The sequence below is a fragment of the Canis lupus genome, chromosome 28 (genome assembly GCF_048164855.1).
Source record: "Canis lupus baileyi chromosome 28, mCanLup2.hap1, whole genome shotgun sequence".
Taxonomy (NCBI): Eukaryota; Metazoa; Chordata; class Mammalia; order Carnivora; family Canidae; genus Canis; species Canis lupus.
The window spans coordinates 6,674,780-6,702,277 of NC_132865.1; the positions used below are offsets into that span (position 1 = coordinate 6,674,780).

A 27,498-nucleotide genomic window follows, 5' to 3' on the forward strand; every position below is an offset into this window, starting at 1 on the left:
TAAAATTTCTCAAAGACAAATGATACAATGCAGTGAATTTATGTATTCACTCCTAGCATACCATACACACTACCTGGAAATTTCCACCTCATTCAGACCAACAACAATAGCAACAATAACAAGAATGGAATTAAATGCACGGTAACTTTAGTTTCAGTGAGAGTTGATTGACAGTGGGAAATCAAGTCCTTGAAATATGTTAGTCCAAATCTGAGAAAGCAGAATATTCCAGAAATCTTGATAGTTTAGAAGTAGGTCACCTCGGTAATTAGTATCAAGGACCTCTTTTCTCATTATGCAAGGATGCCTGCTTATATGACAAGCACTGGATTAGGTGTTGGGGATACAAAGTTGAATAAAATACGGTTCGTGCCTTAAAGGATTTTATAGTCTATCCAAATGATACTTGGGATTCAAGGGTTCTAAGGACTCAAGGAATAAAAGTCATCTACTGGGTTAAAACCATGACAATTAGCTGACTAAGCAGCTGCTTTTACAAAAACATTGCCTACCACTACCCAGTGTTTTGAAATAAAAATTTCTGTGAAAAACAAGTCTCAAACTTCAGCATTATTTCCTTAAGCAATTTTCCTAAAATAAAAGGAAGACCAGCCAGGCAAGGACAAATTCTAAATTTGGTTTTGAATGTTGTCCATGAAAGACTGGCGACAACGTTGTCCAGCCTTCTTAATGTAATAACTAATTTCCATTTGAAACAGAGAAAACAGTGACTTGCAGCTTGCTGAAGTCAGGCACCTTTGAGAGATGCTTTATTGTGTATTCTGAGGCACATCTTTCCAGGTAATGAGGTGTGAGAGTCACTGATAAGCACATAGAATGTGGAAGAGAACAAAATAATAAAACAAGCAAGTTCACTCTTAGTCATGATTGCATATGGTAAATAAGCAAAATTCTTTCACTCAAAACGTTGAGTACGGAGAGTTGAAAATCTCAAATTTTTTTTTTTTTTAAACCTACAGTCTGGAATTGCAAATGAATTTAATTCTCTAATCATTCTGGTCTAATTAGTGAAGAGCTGTAAACACGTATCACAAATATAAATGCGTAAACTTTATAATTTAGTGTTCAACTCCTGATTTTTGTAGGTGAATGTGAAAAAAAAAGTCAGTATGTTTTCCTTGTCAACTGGTGATGGGCCCCCCACTGAATATTTCAGGTAATGTTTTCAGGAGGAGGATGTCTGTATGTGTGGGGGGAAGTTATCACTCTTTCCTTGTTTTAAATTGGGGAATACTGTGTTTTGGAAATCCTTTGATTTACATTATTTCAATTAGTTCGCATGACAACATTCCTCATTCCTATTAGGTAAACAGAACAAATAGTTTTGTATCTGTTTGCAGATAGAGAAACTGAGATTTAGGGAAGTTTGTTCATTTTCTGTATCTGGCTACTCACAAAATCAGAAGAAAAGCCTAATCTATTTATTCCCAACCTAGAGCTCTATTACACAGCACTGTCTTCTTACAAGTAGTCTTCTGGAACCTCTGATTTTACATGAGTTTGGTACTTTTGATTTTGTGTATAATCATATATGTTGAATTTATTTTCTCTTTGAAGGCAAGTTCTGATATGAACCCAAAGAGTTCAGAGTAGGGAGTGAAGTACTAGATTACACTTACTAAAATTATATATTCTTCTTTAGTTTAAATATTTAGTTTAATATTTATAATAGTGAAACTATTGAAAAGTAAAAAAGGACGGAAATAATATTCATTTGGGATTTCTTCTGTGTTTGTCAAACCTTTTAATTTTAAGCAATTGGGTGAAGCTTTTAGACCATAGAATCCTAAACTCTCTTAAATCTCGCATTAAGGTTTTTTTTTTTAGGCATTAAATGTTTTATTTTATTGGTAATGCTATTTGTGTTTTTTAACTTTTAATTTTTATTTATTTATTTTTAAAGATTTTATTCATTATTTCTTTGAGAGAGAGAGAGAGCAAGCGAGAGAGCGCTGAGTTTGGGGAGAAGCAGAGGGAAGAGGGACAAGCAGAATCCGTACTGAATGCAAAACCCAACATGGGGCTTGATGCCATAACCGTGAGATCACGACTGGAGCCAAAAACAAGAGCCAGATGCTTAACTGACTGAGCCATCCAAGTACCCCTGTGTTACTTAATTTTTTAAATAAATTGTATTGTTTAGAGTAGCTTTAGATTGATAGCAAGGAAGCCTTTTACCTGAGGTTCATCGTTTATTCTTGGGTTAATGAAATATAGATAAAGAGATACTGATAAAAAATCTTTAAGGGACAAAAAATTGCATTTAAATATCAAATATAGGCCTTACTGAAGATGCTAATATTGTTTTCTATCAGAATGATTTCATATTGATTAATTTGAATATTAGTGAAATCTCTGAACTCAGCAATTTGATTCATTTGTTCTTGGCTTAATCTTTCCTCTCGAGGTCTCTGTACCATATAGACTGTACACGACAATACCTAAAACGGTAAGTTGTCTTATGTAGAACCATAAAATGAAACCTTTAAAACTGTGTAATTCATACAAAGGTCTGCTATGATATCTATTTTAAGAGTTTGAATGCTTTATCTCCCCCTGGGTGATGGAGTTTTGTTTCCCCAGAGTTCTCAGTAATATTTGCCCCTGGTCTGTGTGGCTTGACTGAAGGTCATTTATATTCTTTGTGGAATCAAAACTCAAAGTTCACATGTGTCTGATCTTTTAAAAAGTTAATTGTGAGTTCTTAGGAGCTCCATTTGGGCCTGGAGCATTTAAAGGGTGAAAACTCTGATGTCCGACACTGTACACATGAGTCCAAAAGGTAGAACTTCTTGCCCTGATCAGGGCTTATCTTGAAAGCCCTGCTAATTTGCTTATTTAATTGGACTTCCTTTTTTTTTTTTTTTTTTTCAGAATTACCGTATTTTACCAAATAGAGTAATATTTAATTGCACCAAGAGGGCTGATGTTCACCTGATGCTTTAGCATCATTTTGACTGCTAGACATCTAGGTCCTCCAGGGCTATTTCCTGTCCTTCCCGGTGAACTGTACTGAGGACGTCCGCCAGAACCATTGGTGTCTTCTGCAGCTGTGCCAGTAAAATTCCTCCCCCTCACCTGTGCTTGCAGAATTGTGGGTCAGCCTGTCCTGTGCCGGGGTTGTAGTCACTGTGCTGCAGGTAATTAGCGGGTAGATGTGTGTTCTTACTCCGCTCTAAGGGATTATAGACAGACGCTGTGTAGTACAATACGGGAGAAAATGTCTCTTTTAGGATATCAAGCTGAGATGAAATAGCTTTGTTTCACGGAGATTTGGTTTGAAATTTCCTTGTCAAAAACATTCAACCCAGTGATCCAGTGTGGAGTGGAAAAGAACTCGAGTTTCAGAGATTTGGAGCTGTGCATGCTGGTTCCTCCTCACACGATTAGGAAACTGGGCAAAATCACAAAATGTGTTGGTCCATTTCATCCCAACTTTCACACAGTTAAGAGTGAACTTATCCCAAGGTCTCTTTTGAGTGACATGCTTGCAGATGTTTCTCACATTTGTTTCTTGGCTCTCTTGCAAGCTTAGCAGCTGTGCGCTTGTGAGCTAAGCCTTGTTTGTCTTCACGTGCCAAAGGGGTGCAGGGGCCGAATCAGCTCGAGCCAGTCTAATCTCTGGTAGGATCATTCAGGGGGAACTTGATCCTTAATGTTGCTGCAGTGGCATTAGCTCACCTCCACATCATCCCTGTGACTCCCAGTTTCCTGTCGCACCCTCTGGACAACTCAGGCCACATTTCCTATCACCCCATTCCCTATCATTCTCTTCGCTTGACTCCTTTGAGGTCTGGATGTGGTCTCAAATGGAAGTTTGGCAAAACCAGACATGAACCTGCTAAGATGGATTGGTGGGTGGTTGGTTCCTGGCGCGATCGGTTTGCGGTGTCAAGCTCTACGGAGTTGAAAGCCAGAGCGACTCTTATGTAATGGAGAAGAAAAATTGCTTCATATTTTTCAGCTCTGTTCTAGTTTGTTTCATGAGCATCAGCAAAAATAATCTACTTCATAAGGATAAAGGCCTGCATTTCCCAATAAGTCGTCTTTATCAAAACAGAAAAAAATTGTGAGGTCTGCTTCCTAGTAGATGTTCCCAAGGAATTAAAAACTAGTACGTGAAGTTAGTATTGATGCTAAATAAAAACACTGTTGAAACTCTAGATTTCTTTTTTTTAAAATTATTTAAATTCAATTTGCTAACATATAGTATAATACCCAGTGTTCATCACATCAAGTGCTCTCCTCAGTGCCCGTCACCCAGTAACCCCTTCTCCCCACCCACCTCCCCTTCTGCAACCCTTTGTTTCCCAGAGTTAGGAGTCTCTCATGGTTTGTCTCCCTTTCTAGTTTTTCACCCCTCAGTTTCCCCCTTCCCTTATGGTCCCTTTCACTATTTCTTATATTCCACATATGACTGAAAGCGTATGATAATTGTCTTTCTCCAATTGACTTATTTCATTCAACATAGTACCCTCCCCTTCCATCCACATTGAGGTATATGGTGGGTACTCATTTCTTCTGATGGCTGAGTAATATCCCACTGTATATATTATATACACATCTTCTTTATCCATTCGTCTGTCGAAGGACATCGTGGCTCCTTCCACAGTTCGGCTATTGTGGACATTGCTGCTATGAACATTGGGTGCAGGTGTCCCAGCGTTTCACTACATCTGTATCTTTGGGGTAAATACCCAGTAGTGTAATTCCTGGGTCATAGAGTAGCTCTATTTTTCACTTCTTGAGGAACCTCCACACTGTTTTCCAGAGTGGCTGCACCAGTTCACATTCCCACCAACAGTGCAAGAGGGTTACCCTTGTTCCACATCCTCCCCAACGTTTGTTGTCTCCTGTCTTATTCATTTTAGTCATTCTCATCTCATTGTGGTTTGATTTGTATTTCCCTAATGACAAGTGATGTGGAGCATTTTTTCTTGTGCTTGTTGGTCATGGGTAGGTCTTCTTTGGAAAAATGTTTGTTCATGTCTTCTGCCCCTTTCTTGACTGGATTGTTTGTTTCTTGGGTGTTGAAAACTCTAGATTTCAAATAGATAATAATGTTGTTTGGAATAAGTGATATGTACTGCAGCGCTAAATACTTACTTTTGCTGCCTGGTGAACTTTGTCCTTCGATGATGAACTCAAATGTTACCTGTATTATGAAGGCTTCCACCATCCTGGAGCCAAATGAATCACTTCCTTCTCTGTGTGTCTAGCACAACTACGGTCCCCTATTACTGAGTGTATTACTGTGGTATATTTCTTTTTTTTTTTTTTTGGGTAGTTCATCTTATGTATTTAAGATCAGGGACTGTGAGCCACACCACTGAGATTGTAGTTCTGGCCCTGCCACTTCCCAGCTGTGTGACTTTATGCAGTCACCTGAATGTGTTCTGTGCCTGGGTTTCCTCATTTGCAAAATGGGCAGGATAGTGGCACCCACCTCCTAGAGCATGAGCAGAAATTGAATATTCGTGAAGGACTTCATTCCTAGTGCTAAGTAGGTATTATTTAACAAACCTGGGGATGCTTGTGTGGCTCAAGGGTTGAGCGTCTGCCTTTGGCTCAGGTCGTAGATCCTGGGGTCCTGGAATCAGTCCGCATCAGGCACCCTGCAGGGAGCCTGCTTCTCCCTTTGCCTATGTCTCTGCCCCTCTCTGTGTGTCTCATGAATAAATGAATAAAATCTTTAAAAAATCTGTTTGAAATGTTTGTATGTAGCAGAATCTATACCAGGCCTTGAGTGTACAGATACAGTGGAACGTCTGTTCTCAAGGCGTGTGTGTACTCGTGACCTAGACATTGAATGATTCAAAAGCACTCAAAGACACCATTCATTTATTGTATGTATTTTTATTGAACTCCTTTTTTGTTTGTTTGTTTAATGACTAGTTTCTGGTTGTAGGAACACTACAGTAAAGAAGACAAAAAGTCCATCCCTGGGCTTCAGTTTCAGTGCATGTAGGAACGATGAAGGAGGTGTGCCCAAAAATTGCTGTGAGGAGCCAGGGGAGGGTCCTCTAACTCAGCCTGGGGTGCAGCTAAGAATTAGGGAAAGCTTCCTGCATGAACTGATTTATCAGAAGAGGTAGAGGGGCTTGGGTTAGGCATATAGGTAGTAATGAAGTCACTGATACTCACTTCCTTAAAGCAAAAACTCCTGTCTTGTGAAGCTGCATATTTCTTTTGTACATGTGGAGTGACACTACTACCTTTCCACTTAGGAAATATGACAGTGATTGTGTCAACAGTTTCTTGAAGTGGGGCTCTTCATTGATATGAATATCTTCAGCGTCAATTCCCACGCTGTGGATCGGCCTCTTCTCAAGAACTTAGGTCTATCTTTATAGCATTTTACATGATGGAGCCTTATTGCAGCAATGGAGTTACAGCTGAAATAGCATAGAGATTAGGTCCAGATGATCTGGATTCAGGCCTTAATTCTATTGCTTGCTGGCTGGCTTTGTACAAACCCCTTTACTTATTTGAGCCTCAGTTTGTCCATATGTTGGGCTATTAATACAGCAGCAGCATACCTAACAGGGCTGTGGGAGGGGTTACAGAAAAAAAAATTGTGGAAAGGGCTTTATAAGCAGCAAATGCTTAATAGTAGAGTATTAATTATACTCCTGAAGAACAAATTATTTTCAGTATTTGACAAAAGATTCAGTGAGAAAATAGTATGAGTATTTTTATCAATAATTAATACTTGGTGATTAGAGTGAACATGTATTTACAGCAACCACCTGGGTACGTACCACGTATACAGTCCTGCCTCGTCAGTATTATTACCAGAGGAGGAGAACAACATGCTCAATATTATTTAATAGTATGTGGGAGAGCCAGGTATCAAACTTAAGTTATTTGACCCTATATCATGGATTTCTTTCCATTATGTAACGCTGCCTCTTCAGAAGTCTGGCGGCATCTGCTGTATCCTGTGGAATGTTGCTGAATCCTGAATATTGTAAACCCTCTGGGCTTGATTGTTATGCCACGTAATCCTTGAAAGGTGGGCTTCGCAGTGCTCTAAACTTTCAGTTCTTTACTTGATTTTGAAAAACTGCGAAAGACCAGGATGGGGAAGAGCAAGCAGATGGTAGTAACACTGAAAAAGAAAAACCATTCTTTCCTCCTTATTTCCCTTGTGTACAAAAGCTGCCATGCCTCACATCCCACATTCTCTGAGAAAATCTCCCCACCCCAAACTCTTAAACCTAGTCTCCTTCTGCTCCTCCTTGCTTCAATCCAGTTTTGCAGTCAAAGCCAGAGAGGGTTGATCTCAGGAGAAAAGGGGTGGAGAGCAAACGTGATCAAATCGATCATTCCAGAAATCTTTTCTTTCTTTCTTTTCTTTTTTTTTCTTTTTCTTTTCTTTTTTTTTTTTTTTCTTTTTTTTCTTTTTTTGCTAGTTGAATAAGGAGGAGGCCTGGAAACACTCATACATTAACTTTTCTCTTGTTGAAAATTAATATTAGGTAACATGAACTGTTGTCACATTGCCTAGACTTCATTTTATTGGAATGAACTAAATAGCATAATAACTGGTAAAATTTCAGCCACATACTTGAATGTGTCAGCAAAGTACTTGCACCTCTTTCTTCAGTCTGAGTGAGACACATAAGTCTGAGTTCACCTGAAACCTATATTTTCTAAGTTCTGCTGACCCTCTGGTAAGATCCCATTGACTATATGTCATGGCCAGCATTTGTATTTGGAATTATGCTTTCAAGCTCTGAAATGTGCATTGACATAATCTCCCTGGCTAGGCATTTACTGGAACAATTGCAGATGTCTAACTTAGTTTACTAAAGAAGCACATTTATTAGTCTGATTAGCCCCATGTATATATTATTTTCACTCTGATTATCAAGCTGACCCACAATACATCTTTTTAAAGAAGAAATCCCTGAATAGCAGTGTGGAAGCAAGTACTGCTACTCTGGAAAGTAGTCAGTGTTGTCCTTTTCATATTGCTGATTACATTTGCAAAATTCAAATGTCCCAACAATACAAAATGTGCCGGAAACAATTGTGTTTTCAATTATCTTTCAATTTAGCTATTTTTGTAATTTTTGATGAAGCAAAGCATTAAGAAACTCTTTCTAGCATGTGTTTTGGGGACATCGGTGGTCATGACAATAGTAAACTTCCATACAAACTACTTTATCATACCTCTCAGTGTCAGACTTTAATACACTTCACCCCACTCCATTCCATTTCCAAATTATTTGTGCTCTCTTTTTTTCACACTCTGTTAGTTGGTGAGTTACAGTCTTTTTTTCACACTCTGTTAGTTGATGAGTTACAGGGATAAAAAAAAAAAAATATCCCTGCCCTTGATAACTTCACATCTTACTGGAACGAACAGACAGTGTATATGTATAGACATAATTCAATGCAACTAATCTTACACTATATAGGGACAAGTTGCATGAATAAAAATGTGGGATCCTGGTGAGTGGGGGTGAGTGAATTAAGGACTTGAGTAGAATACCTGAAAAAGTTTACAAATCCAGGCTTCAGTAACCATTTTAATTTTCTAATAATGCATGGACTTGTTAGTGTTAGGTTTTTGATTAGATTTTCTTGGCAGAATCTGGAAATTCTTTAATTATATTTGGCACTCAGGGCATTTATTGTAAGAAAATGTTATCGTGTTGTTTTAGGCGCTGTCTCAATTAAAGCAGCACACCTTTCCTTATGAAGCGCTGGAAGACACTCAACAGAAACTTAATAAACACATGTTTCCATTACACAGCACCCAGATCTCAAGAGTCCTGACTACCACAACTGTTAAAACAAATCTGTTAGAAAATTGAATAATCTTCCAAATGTTTGTCCACTCCCTAATTACTTAGCACTTACTTTTGGAAAATATCAACTCATGAAATATAACAATATACTTTGTTATGTTTTCTGAATTTTAGTCATGCCAACAGATGAACTTAATAGGGAGCCAACAACAACAGTGCAAAGCACAAGACATTTGATACTTTGGAAATCACTTTAGATACAAACCATGGAATAAAAAAATCCCATTTAACTCAAAAAGAATCAGTTCCATATAAATTATGTTTGTGAAATTTTAATTCTCTTTGAGGAAATATTTAAAAGTTCTCACTGATATATGGAGAAGGCAAAGCCCTTTAAAGATATTAGAGTCAGAACATGTAAGACCGTACAAAATAGGTAGTGACTAAGCAGTTATTAAAATACATTAAGAAATAAACATACAAGTTTAAAATTGTACCATTGATAAGGAAATCTGAAACCTCAAATGGTGATCTAACACATTGAGACTGACACTATTTGTGTCCCTTTACAAATCTATAAATTACTATGGTGGAAACTGAAAACAAAACCCACAAAACCCTATAATACCTGTATGGTAGCTAACATAAATAAGTTTGCCAGATTCTTGTAAATTTTTTACTATCATTTAATAACTTTAAAATCTATATTCAGATTTTAGAAATTTGTACCTTTTTAAAGAGCGCAAAGAGAATCCCATTTCCATTTTCAGTACAAAGCTTGTGGAGATCAGTATCACAATTTTAGGACAGGTATATCCAAACAAAGTACTGGATTGAGTGATTTTTGACAGTAATCTGAGCAATTTAGGCCTCAGGAAGGATATAAGCTGTCTGTCTATGACAGTAAACAAAACCCTTGGAAAGACCTAAGTTGAATTCTTTTGAGGGAGACAATGTCAGGACTTGAGAAAAAGTTCATAATTTTCAACTTTGTTTCAAGAGAAGTATTAAGGGAAACTCTTGGCTGACTGTCAGTGAGTCTGGTTTCCATGACATTTTGTTTTCATCACCCCATCTATATCTGCATGCCTCTTTGGACAGACTATGAAGAAGAGAAAAATAATTATAGACCAAAATACACAAAGTCATTTGCAAGCATCTTGTAGAAATGCTGTTGTTGTTATAAAAATAAAAAGCAAAGGAAAATCTTTCAGAGAATAAGATTTTTAGACAGGATGCTTTAACCTCTCAATAGGAAGAATGAAACAATAAAATTCAAACAATAAAATTATAATTTCAAAATGGGATGCTTCTAGTCTAGCTAAGTGTAGGAATCATAGAGATAGATCAAGTTTTCCTAACATTTGCTCTGCCTTTGCTAAGTTTACAATACAAAAAGGGAAAAGGTGAAATGAAACATCATTAAATATGGAATATGAAAGAAATGTATTATGTAATATAGAAATTATGGCATTTCACCATCTGAATTTTTAGTATTTGAGTTGAAGAATTGAGATAAAGGTGATCATGATGAAAATGCTGCTGCTGTTTTTATAATGGGAGGAGGTAAGAGGAGTACAAGCATCAGGTGTCCTGGCAAAGGGTATTATTTGCCAAACTAAAAGTTTGAATGCATTTTGAAAGTTCAGTGCTATCTGATGATTTTAGATTTTTGTTTCTGATTATTCGAACTCACTTTCTTCCATGTGAATTTCCAAGACACACAACAGGGTTTCTATGTATTTTGCTGTTAGGGAATAAAGTTTGTAATGGGTCTTGAATGCTATGGACTCAAAGGCACAATATAAATGTAAAATATTGTTTGCATTATTATTGCAATTCTCTTGGATACCATTTCTGTTATTACCATGTGTATTCATTCTGAAAAACTTCTCTTCTCACATATATCTGAATCTGTGTGTGTGTGTGTGGGGAAGCTTTCTCCAGTATTGTAGCCACTATTTCCACAAAACAAATCACCCCAAAACTTAACAGTGTAAAGCAACTATTTTGTTTTGCTAACAAATTCTATAGGTCAATACTTTGAACAGGTCTATATGAGTATAGCTTCCGTGATGAACATGTCTCTGTTTCATGATATCTGATCTCTGCTGAAAAGACTCAAAGGGCAGGAAAGACTCAATTGACGAGGCTAAGTCCTGCTCATTCCTGTGGTTGGTTTAGGAGCCAGAAGAATTTGAAGATTAGAACTCTGTAAGAGCACCTCTCTACTGGCATCTTTAAAGAAGGATGTCCTTAGAACAGCTGGATTTCTTAGAGAGTGGCTCAGAGATCTAAATACAACCCTTCAAACAAATAAGGTTGAGGCGGCATAGCCCTTGCTGAACTAGCTTGGGAAATCACACAGAGTCAATACTGCTGAATTCTGTTGGTTACAAGCAAGTCTACTCCTAGGCACGTAGACTCTAACTTTGGAGAAAAGTGTCAAAGTATTAGCAACTATTTTTTAAAAAGCACCGTAAGTAGGATTTTGTTTTCATTACATGTAATATTAAACATTGTTTGGCCAAGAAGAAAAAAATCAAAAAATAAAAACCAACAAACAACAAAAATCAACAAAACAAAATCCTTGAACAATTTGTGTATATTTAATTATTTTGCTGTATGTGTATTTCTTCCTTTGTTTTAAAAGACTTATTGATGTAAGATTAAAAAGTAATTTTAGTGTAAATATTTATACATATGTTAATGTGAGGAGAGGAGTTGCTATTTCCTGTTTGTATTGATTAGTGTTACATTTGATTCAACATAAAAGAAACCTGTTATAGTTTTTAAGCCAATAGCAGTTTTATTTTTCTGATGTGGCAAGAAGTCCATAGGTAGGCAGTCCAGAACTCTTGCAGCTGTTTAAGACAGTCATCGAGTTTCTGGGTTCCATATGCTTCTTGCTCTGAAATCCTTTGCACAAGGCTTTGGTCCTTTGTTCAAAAGATGGCCATTCTACATTTAGGCACTGCATCCAAGTCCCAGGTAAGAAGATAAGGGGGAGAATGAAAGGCAAGATGTGGTTTTAGCACTTCGATCAAAACAACAGTGTTTGTAAGACTCACTCAGTTGACTTCAGCTTAATAACTCATTGGCCAGAACAGACAAAGATGTTCACCCCTAGTCACATGGAAGACAGAGAGTAGGCACTTCGAACCTAGCACATGTACCTCCCATATAAAATCAGTGTTAGAAAAGAAGAGGAGAATAGATGGTGAATCTGTTCCTAGCACTTAGACTTAGCACTTAGCCCTAGCACTTAGCCCTAGCACTTAGCCCTAGCACTAGTGGTGTCTACCTCATGACGAAGGCAGTGAAATGGAGAGGAACCAGAAGAGTTAGGCATGGAATGTTAGAGTGGAAGTGTTATATGCGGTTTAAAAAAGAGATGGCTGGTGATGCCACTGTTTTCAGGTAGGAACGAAAATGGGACTTGTGCGACTGATCTATACCCAAAAGGCAGAAATTTGCATTTTGTTTATTCATTCCATAATTTATTTTTTTGAGGATGAATCTATAGTGTTTTCAGTAAAATAGGATAGAGATAGATACAAAGATCCTAGTCATATTGACTTCAATCATAATTGACTTTGAGACTTTGAAGAATTTCTAAATTTTTTGATCATGGATTTTTTACTACTTGGATGGTCCATAGTTTCATATTTTCAACCCATGTGGTATGGGTTTTATCAACAATTTTATTTCTACGTTTTGACTCTTCACAATAGTTTTTACTGCCTGAGTGAAACTAGAATCCAGCAAGAACATTCAAGAGAAATGCCACAAAACACCAAACACAACACTCTTACACAGTTAATGCTCTGACTTATATTTAGAATTTTATAAAACTGTTAGGTTTCTACTAAACTTTTAGAAACTATGATGCCCCAGGCACTGAATGTAAAGTCTCACTGTCAGGCTTTTAATATAATAAAGAGATGAAATAATAACAAACTGTTGCTTATAAATAACATGTACCTGTTTCTTCTTATATTCCATTGAGTCTATTGAACCCAAACCAAACACAAAATTTAGAGAACTCCAAAAGGAAAGCTAAGAATTTCTGATAACACTTTTGATAATGGAACATTTTGAAATTCCCCTTAATTCTCCATTAATTTTGAAGGTGAAGATATTTGAAAAGACAAATGATTCTTGGAAAAACTTCCTACAATTGAACACCAATAAAAAATAAATTAAAAAAAAAAAAAAAAGAAAAACTTCCTACAGATTTGTATCAATGTGACTCTTAACTGTTTTGCTAACAGGTTACTTCTCACACCCTAAACTCTACTTTCCACTAATTATGCTCTTCCATACCTTTTCTCTCTTTCAGCAACAGTTTGAATGACCTACCTTGTCTTTTTATTTAGTTCCACCATGACTGTTCAGATACCAGATTTTAGCCTTAATATGTCCCCTTTCCCTTGCAGTTCAATAGGACTCCTATAATCTGATCAGTAATTACTATCATGATTTAGACAGAATTTTACAATTTATAAAGCAATTAATTAAAGTTAAATAAATCCTTAGAGCATATATTAAGCAATTTTGTGAACTACTTATATAAAAACGTTTAAATGTTCCTTTTAAATGTTAGTCTAGTATTAGCAGCTGAGAACTTACCAAATCCTATAAAAGCTCATAAATGAACATCTTACTTGAAGTCAAAACAGAGAGGCATATTTCAGAAATATTTTTTATAATATTGATTGTAATTGTGAACTCTAAGATGAAAAGCTAATTGTTCCTCAAAATACTTTTACTGCTATAATAAGAAATGGACTCAAAGTCATCTGAAATTTTCCCTATGTGTTGACATTTTGAGATTAAATTTTTAAAAACTAGCTCTTAGTACTCGGAAGATTTATATATTCTAGCAGAGAATCAAATATCCCAATCTAACAAGTATGCTTTTTTTCCTCATTGAAAATAATTTAGCTTAGCTAAGTAAATAAATATGAAAATAAACTGCATAATTTTTTAACATTATGCAATGTTATTGAATTTAAAAATCCAGTATAAACATCTACAAATTATAATATCTGAAAGTAATTAGGCAGTCAATAAAATAACAAATAGGAGGAAAGAATTATAGAAATGTATAAATAAAGAACTTAAAATTCAGTTGCAATAGACAAGAGAAGGAATTATGTGCATAATCATTATTTAAGAAAATATTTCTTTCTGAGCCCCATGGAATCAAACATTTTTCATATATAAAAATATCCAATAACTATGTTCATTCATCCTAAAAACCCATAGATTGTGAAGTAGCTGAAACAAGTTCATTCATGTAAATTAACTTTTTGTTTTATATAATTCTTTATTTTTCATGCATAGTAGACATTCAACACACATTTTTTAATAAATTTTTGTTTTATATAATTCTTTATTTTTCATGCATAGTAGACATTCAACACACATTTTTTAATAAATAAAATTGTTGATTTTAAAAATATAGAACAACATATTTTGTTGATATTTAAGAAGAATTTGTTAAGATAATTGCTTCTAGAGCCCACACTAAAAGCAATTATTCCAAAATGAGACTGTGGGTCCTCATTGCTCTAATAGCTCTTAGCCAAAAATGTAAATCAAAGAACTAAAATGTATTGTCTTACTTTATGTACAAATGCCTTTTTTTTTTTTTTTTTTTTTTTTTGCAGCTCTCTCATTAATACCTGATAAAAGCGCTTTAACTTTTCAGGTAATGTTTCTTCAAGTGTTGTCTTGGATTGCCTGCATCAACATTATCTGAAAGCTTTTTAAGATGGGAGACATAATAAATCAGACCCTCTGGACTGGAACCCTGGGATTTGCCTTTTTAGCAAGCTTCAGGAGCTTCTTAGCACCCTGAAGCATGAGAACCACTGCTTTTTGACTTCCAGTGAAATGAGGTTCCAATGCTGTTTGCACTAAAATCATCCCAGAGAGCTTGTTAAAAACGCAGATCACTTCAGAGTGGAACCAGAGGAGTCCTAGGCCCCAGGGGTTAGGCTCTCCTCATTGTACCCTTTAGTTATATCTGGGAGGCTCCCCACACTCTGCATTTCATGTACTGAAAAGCAAATTTCCTGCTTGACTGCAATTTTCCTGCAATAATCTGCTTGACTTCTTCATTGGGCTGTTATGACAGTTCCCTTTCTCTTTACTATTCTCACAGTCTTGAAACAGGATCTCCCCTTAATTCTCCATTAAGAAGTTGTGGCCATAAGCTAACTTTGGAAAATTTTCTGTTAGCCTTACGTTCACTTACAAGGCTAAGCATTTCCAAACACAGCCTGCCACAACCTTCAGACCTCAGTGACCAGTGCAGAAATCCGCACACTTCCCAGTCCCCACTTCCCTCTCTCACCCTGGCAATAACTCAAGTATCCTGAGGCCCAGAGAAAAAAGAATTTCTTTTCTTCACTCAATCCACTCAGAAACATTCTCACTGCCCCCCACTAAAAAGCAACGAACACTTCAGGTTCAGGGCTTAGGACGTCCACTCAGTACAATTCATGTTGACAAACAGAACACTTAGATCCACTCTGTGAAACATCTGCTTTCAGATTATTGGTTGTTTTACTTGTTCCCCAGGAAAAATGGGCAGATACTTGCTTTTTACTTTGAGTGACTTAGGAGCCTATTAGGTGGTTTCCTCAGGATGAAGAAAGTGTTTCTCAAAGGAAAATAAAAGTATTTTACTTTATGAGATAGGAATTTAGCAGTTTTTAAATGACAATCTTTTTTTTTTTTTTTCTAGTTTCTACCCTTCGTGACCTTAAAATCTTTGTGCTGAATTTTAGACATGACATTCTGATGTGTGTCATATACTTAAGAAGTTTGTTGCTTTAGGCCCCGTAAGAATGCATAAGGTAGAGAAAATGACAGATTTAACATATTTTTCTAACTATTCATTTCTACAGAATGGCAAGATGATGAAAGAATGACAGATTGCTAATAGTAAATTAAAAACCATATTTGGCTTGTTATTCTAATTTTATTAGAATATTCTAAAACAGTATAATTAACATGACTGCATAACAAATCTGCATATCCAGATTTCAATGATGATAAATGAAAATAGATTTATTAGTGTTAAGGAACCCTCACCTGGAATGGACCTGTGGCATCCAAATGTCACAGGTGGGTATTGGCTTCCAACCCACCAAATGCTGAAGAGATTAGGGGAACTTGGTCACTATATACACTAATGGGGGGGATGCAAAATGGTATAGTCACTGTGGAAGGTAGTTTGGCAGTTTCTTAAAAAACTAAACATGTAGCTACCATATGACCCAGCAATTATACTCCTAAGCATTTATCCCAAGATCATAGAACAGCTTTACATAAATGGTGATAGCAGCTCTATTCATAATACCCCAGATCAGGAAAAACTCAGATGTTCTTTCATGGATGAATGGTTAAGTAAACTGTGGTACATCAATGCCATGGAATACTACGAAGCAATAAAAAAGGAGCATATTTTTGATACATGCTATAACTTCAAAGAATCGCTGGAGAATTATGCTGAGTGAACAAAAGCAAACCCCAAAGAGTGACATACTTATGATTCTTTTTTATAATATTTTGAAATAAAAAAAAAGATTATGAGTACATGAGGTGAAAGTGAAAGAGAAGTAGGCGTGCCTATAGAGGGTGACATCATGGGAAAATTTTGTATCTTGAGATGATGGAAATGTTCTAGATCTTGACCTTAATACCCTGTCATAATATTGTGCTTTTGTTTTGCAAGATATTACTGAGAAAAGCTAAGTAAAATGGACACGGGATCCTATTTCTTATAACTATTAATCTATTATTAACTCAAAGTAACAAGTTTTTTGAGAAATTGCTCCTTGTGGGGCCCCACTCACTCTGGACTAATCAAATCTAACTCTGAGAGTGGAGTCTGGTGACATCAATGGCCTCAGCTACGTCCTAAAAAGGTTTATTACAATTACAGATATGCCAACTTGATCTTATTTATTGGGTTCTGAAAGGCCCTCCCTCTCCTAAGGCCATTTCACTCACGGACAGTCCTAGAGTATTGTGCCCATTAACTATGTATCCCATCCTTCTTTGACCGCCCCCCCCGCCCCGCCCACCTTGGATCCAACCTGTATAGTTTCTGCATGGTTGCCTCACTTGACCCTTATCTTACCTTTAGGGCTAAAGTTCTACCTTGACAATAACCTATGTTAATGACTGTTTAGTCTGTTTTGGCGATTTTAGATCATGTCTGTTTGGGGATTTTAGATCTTCATCCCTCTCATTTTCCCTTAAGACAATTTTTCTGGATTTTTAAATTCCAAGCATAAAGATGCATCTCAACTGATTTCCCTTCTCAGTAGTATGGCTATCAAGCAGGTTGCCCATCTGTTTTTTTTTTTTTTTTTTTTTTTTGACTAATTGAGTCTCAACTCTGTCCCTTACCTTTCCCATCAACCTGTGTTGCTAGTGTTCCAGCACATTTGGGACCTCAACCCCCTGGCTAATTCCTGACCACCTTGTAAAATGTGGCTCTTCCATTGTTAGTCTCTATTTTGTCTTTTTGTTTGTTTGCTTGACAGCAGTTATTATAGTATGTGAGTATTTTGTCTTTCTACTTTTCTGTTTTTCACTCAATCTAAATTTAAATTTCATGAGAGCAGAGATTATTGTCCACTGTTGTGTTAATTGTGCCTAGCATGGTACCTGATACACAGTTAGTAGAAGCCACTCAATAAGTGATGTTTAAAGAATAAATGTGATTATTGAAACAACTTACAAGGTTCAGTTGCAAATAATATTTTCATATTGTTGAAAACTTTCCAATACCTAGGATCCAGGTAACTAGAATTTGAAGCAACCTTATGTACTAGAAATAACAAGTCAGGAAAGAGAACTACTTTCATTTATTGCCTGTGGACCTAGGCAAGTTAACTAAACTTTCTAAACCTTCCTTTTCCTTTTTGTAAACTTGTAAAAATGATTCCTATCACTAAATGTTCTCCTGAAGATTAAGTGAAATAATGTAACAACACAGGTGCTGTGGCTTTCACAGAATGATTGTTCAAATGCAATTAGAATCCCTTCACCAACTTCTCAGTCTAATGCATTTTTTGGACAGCTACTTTATTTTTGGAAGTAGGCAAGTAGAAGAAAAAATAAGTTCAGATGGTGAAATTATTTTTAAAAGATATTAAACATTTGTTGTGGAGTATGCATTTGGTTCAGTCTTTAACTCTGTATCTTCATCTACAATTATTTTTAGCAAGAACTGATGTATGTAATCATATTCTTTAGAGGTCACAGAGACCTTAATTATCTATTATGTTATGAAGATGAACTTAAAAAGGTGCAAAAGTTAAGTTTACCAATACATTTTAGAAATATTTTAAAAGCATTTAAAAGTATGGTAATGTAATCCAGGAATCTTTCTATTTAACCAAGTTATACTATTTCTTGTTTTCAAAGTGAGCATTTTGGGAGTATATTTTGGCTTCCATCTGCTTTCTCTGGAGACCTATCCTGTGGGAGCCCTGAATTGGCATGTAAGAAGCTCGGCTATCCTAAAGGTGCCATAGTGGAGTGACCACATGGAGAAACTACATAAAGATAAGGATATATCCAAGGAGTCCCAGCTGTTCAAGGCTTCCCAATTCAGGTGCCAGACAAGTGATGAAGATGCTTTCAAGATCTTCCTTCTGAAATAACTCACGAGGGTCCTGAGCCAAAGCTCTGCAGCCAAGCCTCACCCAAATTTCAGACCAATGGAAACAGTGAGTGATGATATGAACATCCTACAAAATATCAAGTGGACAAATATAGGAAAAATGCAAGAGTGATGAGGGGGTGAAGTCAAATGTCATTAAACAGAAAGTAGTTGACTTATGTTCCAAAAATAGCATCTTCTAATAAATATCTAATATATATATATATATATATATATATATATATATATATATATATATATATAAACTAGCTGTTACATTTAGGTAATACTTAAATTGGCTTCCTACTATAATACAATTTCTGATTAAACATAAATTTGGGGGCCTATTTCAGTTTCTGCCACATTTGGAAACTTGCTATAATGTTATATTTTATAGAATAGAGCTTATGTCTGAGTATGAGAAAGCTATATTTTAGGTGCTCTCCCCAGGAGGGTTGAGTTACTAAATACTCTTAAGGTCTTAAGGAGCTTTGATGAGATTTTCTTAAGATATGGTGGTCTCATATTATAAATAATTGAATGCAATCTTAGGATATTGTTCTAAGATTTATCTTTTTATCTTAAAAACTTAAACACTAAAAATGATGATTTTCTCTCTTAGATACTGGATTCACACAAAAAAGGGGATAATAATGAATATAAGACCCTTATTGAAATCTGAACTGAGTGCACTGTTTGGGAGATAACTTCTTTTGAATTAATGTTTATTTAGTAATAACTACTTTAAAATACATTACGAAATAATTCTGATTTCAAAATCTTATTGTATACAATGTTGGTTGAGGAAGCCACTCAGAAATTTCTTCCTCTTTATGCTTTTATTAATGTAGTTGCCAAAGGATAAGCTTTATGTTTTAGGCCACTCAATCTATTTGAAATAAACCTATAGAAATTCATGAGTAAAATAGGTGCTTAAAATATAATTTCATTACTTTCAATTTTGTAGGGGCAAGGACATCTGCTCCACAATGACTGACCTCTTTTGTTAATTTAAGTCATGCCAGTTTCATACATCGGAGGGCAAAGCATTAGGAGTAGCTTCAGAGTATTTTTCTTCTCAGTTCAGATTTGCTTCATTAGCATGCTTTCCTCTTATGTACAGTGGTTGTTGTCTTGGTGCATAAATGGAAAATTTTTCAATGGAAATTAATTTTAAAGAATGAAGAATGCAATGGAATATTAGGTTCAATAATCTATATGAAATGAATTATTATAGCATTTATCTTAATGGCAAAGACCTTTGTGAGTTATCTTTCTCATTTGTAAAGATAGATACTATAACTCAATAATCCATCATTAGTTCTTTAAAATTTACCCTCTCTGCAGAAACACATTGCTCATACTTCACTGATATGAGACAATTTAAGAATGAGTTATTTTATATGCTTATTTGAGAGTTGGCTATAGTCTATAAACAGCACTGTTGGAGAAGGTCAAATTGTGATTGATGTCCCACCCAAAATATGATTCAGCTAGTCAGAGTGATTTAATTTAGAAAATTCTTTCTCTGCTTACTAAGCTGATCAGTATTCATTACTACGTAATCAGTAGGTAATAGGTTGGGATGAAAATAACCACTGCCTGTAGATATCCTTAAAAAAAAAAAAAGACCTCAATTCTCTGATATACAAAAGAAGATGTCATATTTCAGTGTCACTTCTCAGAAAGCTTCTTCTGATTGTTGACATTTTTTTTGGAAACCACCCGGACATCGCCAATGCCTCATTCCACATCACTGGTCTAATTATGGGACATATTGTTTTTGGTTACTTATTTAGTGATAAATGAAGATGACCTATTCTCTTTTTTGAGTCAAAGGGAAGTGCTAAGGAATGGATTCAATGATTTATTTAACAACCTAAGACCATGGAGTACTGACAGTCTTCAGCTTTCTTGAGGAAGGACATTAAGTCTGAATTTCCAAGATAAGGACATTATATGTGAGAATTCAAATGAATTTGCACAATGAAAGAAAAGTTATAGTGCCCTGGTGTTACACAATTGGCTCATTAATGCTGCCATCTTGAACCAGTTATCCCAGAATCATATTAGATCCAGAATAATAGACTTCAGGCATTGAAGTATTTATTGGAATCTCTGATGAATCCTACATGCATATGAAAACTTAAATACTTATAATCAAGACATAATTATCTCAAAATGGTTTCTGCATTAAGACTTCTTGTCATTTCTAATTTAAGAGCAGGAAACAAATGACTCAGTTGTAGGGTGCTTCAATACAAATTAACCTTAGAGTGCCTCAGAGAGAAACAGGAAGTAAACTATACCATTTTACTCTGTGTGTATTCTGCTTGAAACTTTAGCAATATTCTGTAATTTCTCAAAAGATCGACAACAAGATTTCAAGCTCTTTTGGTGCTCTCATAGGAGGTAAAGCAGTAGTGCTTTCTGCAGCCAGAGATTTATCTAGGTTGTTCTGATGAGAATATACACTATTGGTACCATACCAGAGGTTAGAAAAAGTCTTGGAATTAAGAATTCATATTTCCATTCTGATTGTGACATAATGTAGAATCATTGGATTCTAGGTTAACATATAGTACATTGGAATATGTTGGAAAATTTTGCACCAATCTATTTCTTGTAACCAGTAAAGCTCCCAGCTTTGATTTATACCCAAAGCAAAAGAAGGCTCTGCAAGCCAGTGTGGCAAATACATGCATCTACCACCTGGGCCTTATAAGATAATAGATCCAATGGTACTTGAAGTAGCTATGATAGGTAGGGATGCAGGTAATGATCCTCAGGAGAATGTAATGAAGGGCAACAGAGTTTTGGAACACCTGGATACTATCTAATTGTGAAATGAATATTATCTAATTATTGAGCTATAAATTCAGGCCTACACAGCTGTAATATGTCACCAATGACATTGAACTTCAGCAGAAGCTAAGGTATAAGTTAAGTTGCTTGAACATGTGAGTCGTACCCAGGTGATACTTTGTATTGTGGCATTGCCACTTTTTCTTCAAACCCTATGACATCATAGGCATGAATAATGCTATTCTAGTCCCACTCAGAGATGACCCTGAAGGACAGTGGGTAAAGAAAATTCTCCTAGAAGAAGTTCAGACATTCATCTGTGTTTCCCTTCACCTAGAAGAAAAGATGGCCTGAGGTATAGATACATACTATATCATTCCTAGTAGCTGAAGTTTTGGCCAAATAATCAGGGTCTTCAAAGGCATACAATTGAAGAACTATTGACTAGAAAATCTGGGGAAGAGGTATGTGAAGACTATCCACTTTAGAATGGCCACAGTGTGGATTTTTGTGTCTCATGATCATAGGGATCTACTGCATAGAAGACTGTGAATAACCAGATGGACGAGTAGAGCAACTTTATAGGTATCATTTAGCTCTTCTCTCCAGCCAACCCTGGGCTTGCTCAATAATTGTCTGTGAAAAATGGTTACAGGTCAGGGATGTAGGCTATACAAGGGCTCAACAGTGTAGACTTTCTCTTGCCAAGCCTAATCTTACTGCCACTACTGTTGAGTGATCGGCCTGCCAATAGCAGAGAACAATACTGAGCCTTCAATATGATACTACTCCCCAGTGGTCATAGATATTTACTTTAGATATGAATTTGTCTTTCCCACACACAAACTTTTACCATTACCATCATCTAATGTTTTGTTCACCACTTTGCTTTTCCACATAGTATTCCTACTGACTAAAGAACAGCAAAGGAAATGACGACTAGGCTTATACCTATGGATTCATTATTGTCTCCATGTATTACATCATCCAAAAACAGTTGGCCTAATAAAATGGTGGAATAATCTACTAAAGACTAGAAAGGTAAAATGATCTGTGAAAGGCTTAATCACGGTGCTGGCTAGATCAAAGCCTTTTGTGAAGCTGAGGTGATGTCCTACATGATGTTATATATGCCCTGAGCTACAACCAATGGCTGGTGATTTTTTTCTTTAAACTGGGTCCTAGAACCAAGTGGTGTAAGTAGGTTTAGCTCCTCCAAATGTTACCCTTAGTGATCACTTATAAAATTTTGTTTCCTATCTGATGCTTTGCTGGCTTAGGGGCCTTAATCATCAAAGGAACAATGCCTCTACCATGGGATTCAATAGCTTCCATTGAATTGGAAGTTGAAACTATTACTTGGCCACTTTGGGTTCCTATAGGGTAGCTGAGGAAGACATATTTCTGATAAGGAGATATTTGAACAGGTATCTCAAGAAAATTAGAAGGCTAGTCATAAAAAGAGCCTTATAGGGGATCCCTGGGTGGCGCAGCAGTTTAGCGCCTGCCTTTGGCCCAGGGCATGATCCTGGAGACCCAGGATCGAGTCCCACGTTGGGCTCCCGGTGCATGGAGCCTGCTTCTCCCTCTGCCTGTGTCTCTGCCTCTCTCTCTCTCTCACTGTCTGCCTATCATGAATAAATTTAAAAAAATAAATAAATAAATAAAGAGCCTTATAAGCAGAAAACTTTGAACCAAGAAATGTATAAAGGTGTTAATAAAGAGATGTGATTGATCTTGTTTACCAAGGAGAAATAGGGTGTTCCTTCTTAATGGAGACAGGGAGGAATATGTTGGGAACCTTGAATTTTTTCTTTCTTTTTTTTTTTTTTTTGGAATGCCTTTTAATACTTCCATATCCAGTGATAAAATTTAGTGGAAGACTAACTATAGCTACCCCCAAAAGTAGGACCACACATGGCTCAGGCCCTTCAAGAATAAAAGTTTGGGTCACCACATATAGAATCATAAATGTCAAGAGTTAGGCAGAAGCTGAGACTTTATTGCCAGACAAGTTAGCCTGTTACAGTTTGGATGCTGGCAAGAGACAGACTGTCGGGTCATGCAAAAAGACTATTAGTCACCACAATAGTAATAGGTGAGGGTCAGCATTTGTGCTAGTCCTCAAGCATCAATTCCCACATGAAGATGCAAAATGACCAGGTGATGTGTATACATACAGTGGGTGGAATCATAGAGAAGGACTCTGAGCCTCAGAAACCCAATCCTTTATAATGCGTAGTAAGCCTGGCCGACCTTTGCCCCACTGGGATGCATTGTCTTTATCATACTGGAGAATAAATAAACTTACTCCTCCCTATGCTTCTATCCTTGAAATGACATTCCTGCTTGCAAGATAGGCAGAAACTTGAGAGATCCATGGAGAACTGTCTTCCAATGACTGGTTTAGGTGCTGGATAAGGGCAAAAGAAAATGGAATTTAGTAAAGCAAAGTTGACTTATTATGACCTTGTGACCGGTTTCAGAAACAAGGGCTATCATAACTATATATATATTTTTTTTCTTGCTTTATTGTGTATATGCTTGAATATATTAATTGTTTTACTCTCCTCCCCTTTCTCTGCTATTTCATATAATTTGTATTGTTTGGGATTAACATTCTTATTCATTACTTACATTAAGTCATTTATCAAAGGAAGATTCCTAAGCTAGAAAATAAATGAACATTATCCAGACATCAATACAATAATTTATGGGACTTTCTTTCTTTTTTTGGGAGAAAGGTTGAGTGTGCCTTTGTTAGTATAAGAATAATTGTATTTATGTTAGTTGGAAGTGTGTCTTCACTATTATTATTGTTTGGAAGGTAACAATGATCCAAAGACTGGGAATGGACATTGGATATACAAGAGTAGACTTTACCTGATATTGTTACTGATTCTCAGTTCAATCTTGAAATTCTAAATGCTCCAGGACAAAGCCTAACGACTGCTTTCTCCCTTGCCAGCATAGTGCCAGCTAGATTCCGCCACAAGATTTGAAAGACAGAAGAAGAGTTCCAGTCCCAACCAGGGAATACTTTACCACAATAGATACCTATTTAGGCATCTCATGTGAGAAAATCAGTGACTCTTCATTCCTTTGATAAATATTTATTGTGTACTTATATGGTACAAGGTGTTCTAGATACTGGAGAGACAGCAGTGAAAAAAGAGAGAACAAGAATAAAAATACATATAATATGTCATGTGGTGGTAAGTACACTCAAGAAAAATAAAGTAGGTAAGGGGGATAGAAAGTAATAGAGGTGCTATTATAGGGGTAGCTGAGGAAGCCTTATTTCTGATTAGGAGGTATTTGAACAGAAATCCCAAGGAAGTTAGATGACTAGCCATGGAAAGAACCTTATAAGCAGAAAACAAGCATAAAGGCCCTGAGATGGGAGCATGCTTAACCAGAATGGAGGTTTGGGAAGGGAGAGAGTGATGGGAGATGAGACCACTAAAATTGAAGGGGGCCAGATTATTCTGCACCTGGGGAAGCAATGGCCAGGACTTTGGATTTCATATCAAAAGAGATTGGAAGACACTAGAGGGTTTGGGGCATCGGGGTGACATGATCTTGATTTGAATTTAAAAATTCAAATTTTGTGGATGCTAGACTATTGGAGAAAGAGTAGATGCTGGGAGGCAGGTAAGGAGTCTACTACAAATGAAGAGATGATTGTGGTATGGACAGGGGTGGTAGTGGTGATGGTCGTGAAGAAGTGGTCAGATTCTGGATATATAATCTGTATTTATTCCAGCTTTGCAATTTTGCCTTCTCACTAAAATTTGTTTGTAACCCCCCCCCCCCCATATAAATACTCACAGTGCTTTATTTTGTGGGCATTCACGGACATGCCTGGGCACAGGGTAGCAAAAAATTTGAGTTGTCTTGTGTGCATGTTACCAGCTGAGTTCCAACAAAATGGCACTCTCTGCCTTTTAGTTTCATCTCTCATATTATAAAAAAGTGTCCTTTTCATGTTATATGTAATGGCACATCTTTTGCATTTTTGTGACTTTTGTTGGTTATTTTGCTTTAAAATTATCCCAAGCATGCTCAAGTGCTGCCTAGGGCTCCTAAGCACAAGAAGGCTGTGATGTGCCATACAGAAAAAATATGTGTGTTAGATAAGGTTTGTTCAGGCATGACTTCCAGTGCTGCTGGCCCTGAGGTCTATGTTAATGGATAAATGATTTATATTAAATAAGTGTTTAAACAGAAACATATATGAAACAAGGTTATAAATTGATTGGTTGATGAAAATGTGACCAAAATGCACACAGGGACATAACCCTGTATTTCTCTGAGGAGCAGTGATTTAGTATTAGCTAATTTGATGTTTGCAGTGAGTTTACAGAACGTAAATACTGTCAATAATGAGAATCGGTTATATTTTGGAGATAAGTGACAGGATATGCTAATGGTCTGAAAATGGATTATGAGAGAAAAGGAGGACTCTAAGATATTTGGCCCAGACAACTGACAGAAGGGAGTTGTCATTTGCTTATGAAGGAAGATTCTGAGAAGATCAGGTTTTGAGGGTGAGGGAAAATCAATTTTAATATTAGACATTGAGTTTGAAATGTCTACTAGACATTTTAGTGGAGTTATTGAGTAATCAGTACGATATATAGGTTTCCATTGCGGGTACAGATGCCACATTCCAACTATGTCAGCTACTTCAGCCGTGTGTTCTTTTCTCACTAATCCTCTGGGTTCTCTCCAGGAGGAATCAAAGCAACAGTCACTAACAAAGAGAAAGTGGGCTGAGGAAAACGACATCACCTATATCCTTTGCTCTGGCAGGCCTTAGTTAGAGATTTTGGAGTTTAAATCATTATATTGGATTCGTTTCTTAAAACTTCTGAGTGACTTTCTATTATTCATAACTGATAGAAAAGCTATGGGATCTGCCTAAATCTTCATCTTGGGGTGTGAAAAAATGGGCCCATAGAGTGATTTTTTTTAAAGGTTTTATTTATTTATTCATGAGAGGCACACAGAGAGAGGGAGAGACATAGGCAGAGGGAGAAGCAGCCTCCTTGTGCAGAGCCTGATGCAGGACTCAATTCCAGGACCCCGGGATCACGACCTGAGCCAAAGGCAGATGCTCAACCACTGAGCCACCTAGGGGCCCATAGAGTGAGTTTCCTAGGCATGGGGAAAAACAACATATCCTAGTAAATTCAGCTATGATATGACTTTCATTATCTTCCATATACTGACAGCTTACAGGTGTACATCTTCAAACAAGGTCTAATCTCTAGACTGTTGAACCTCCTATTTGATATTTCTATTGGATGTCTCAAAGTTCCTCAAATTCAACATTTTCAGTATTCAATTCATAGTCCTCTCAACACTCTTGACAAAGACTCTCTTCTTGATTAATTTCTAGCCAGGCTTCTCTGAGCTTGATTCTCCACTAGGCTTCAACCTTGGTCTATAAAAAAGCAAACAAAACACGAACATGATTTCTAACAGTTCAAAGCCTATGACCCTTTACCCACTTAAAGTGTCTTCCTATGAAAAGAATTTACTGTTTGTTCCAGCCAATACTTGAAGTTAGGTCCCTTTTTCCAGACTCTGTAGGAGGGTAGGGGCCTAACTTTGACTAGTACCAGCTAACAAATCCAGATGGATTTCATGTGGACCAAAGCCTGTTTTATGAAAACAAAAGAAACAAAGCAAAACAAACAAAACAAAACCCTAGGTTTCTCCCATGTTTCTCCTTTACTCACACACTCACAACACTTCTGGCATTTCTGCTCACCAAATGTTGTGGGTTTTTCTACACCAAGCAATTCTCTGTGACACTAGTTGGGTGTCCTACAATTTAATTCAATTCTGACACTATCTACCTACCTGAAGATAGTGTTGAATTCCACAAGTTAAGAGCTCAGTCCCACAAGACTGCTCCTCATTTCAGATTCCAGTTGCAAGTAGTAGGTACCCAGGTTACTCACAGCTTCTGTCTGACTTGACTATGAATTGGAGGCTCCTATGGCCTAGTTCCCTTCAGATTCAATTATTTGGTAGAGCCACTCATAGAACTCAGGGAAACAGTATGCTTATTAGTTCATTAAGGGGTACAGTAAAAGATATAAATGAACAGCCAGATGAAGGGATACATAGGGTGAGGACTGGGATGTTGTAAACACAGGAGCTTCTGTTCCATAGAGTTGGGGTCTGTCACCCTCCTCATTCATGGATGTG

General features: G+C 36.5%; 3 long non-coding RNA genes across 3 annotated transcripts in view; 2 read left to right on the forward strand and 1 right to left on the reverse strand.

The window, feature by feature from the left end:
* LOC140620144 (uncharacterized) overlaps positions 1-27,498 on the forward strand; it is a 221,059-nt gene that overhangs the window by 118,261 nt on the left and 75,300 nt on the right. Inside the window, exon 3 of the long non-coding RNA XR_012019881.1 lies at positions 18,234-18,538. This is a non-coding gene — a long non-coding RNA (uncharacterized lncRNA). The remainder of the gene's footprint in view (positions 1-18,233; positions 18,539-27,498) is intronic.
* Positions 17,443-20,970, reverse strand: LOC140620146 (uncharacterized). The gene is made up of 3 exons (XR_012019883.1): positions 20,781-20,970; positions 19,470-19,604; positions 17,443-18,559 (listed from the first exon to the last, which is right to left on the reverse strand). It is a non-coding gene; the product is annotated as an uncharacterized lncRNA (long non-coding RNA).
* LOC140620145 (uncharacterized) overlaps positions 21,134-27,498 on the forward strand; it is a 31,521-nt gene continuing 25,156 nt past the window's right edge. Inside the window, exon 1 of the long non-coding RNA XR_012019882.1 lies at positions 21,134-21,631. This is a non-coding gene — a long non-coding RNA (uncharacterized lncRNA). The remainder of the gene's footprint in view (positions 21,632-27,498) is intronic.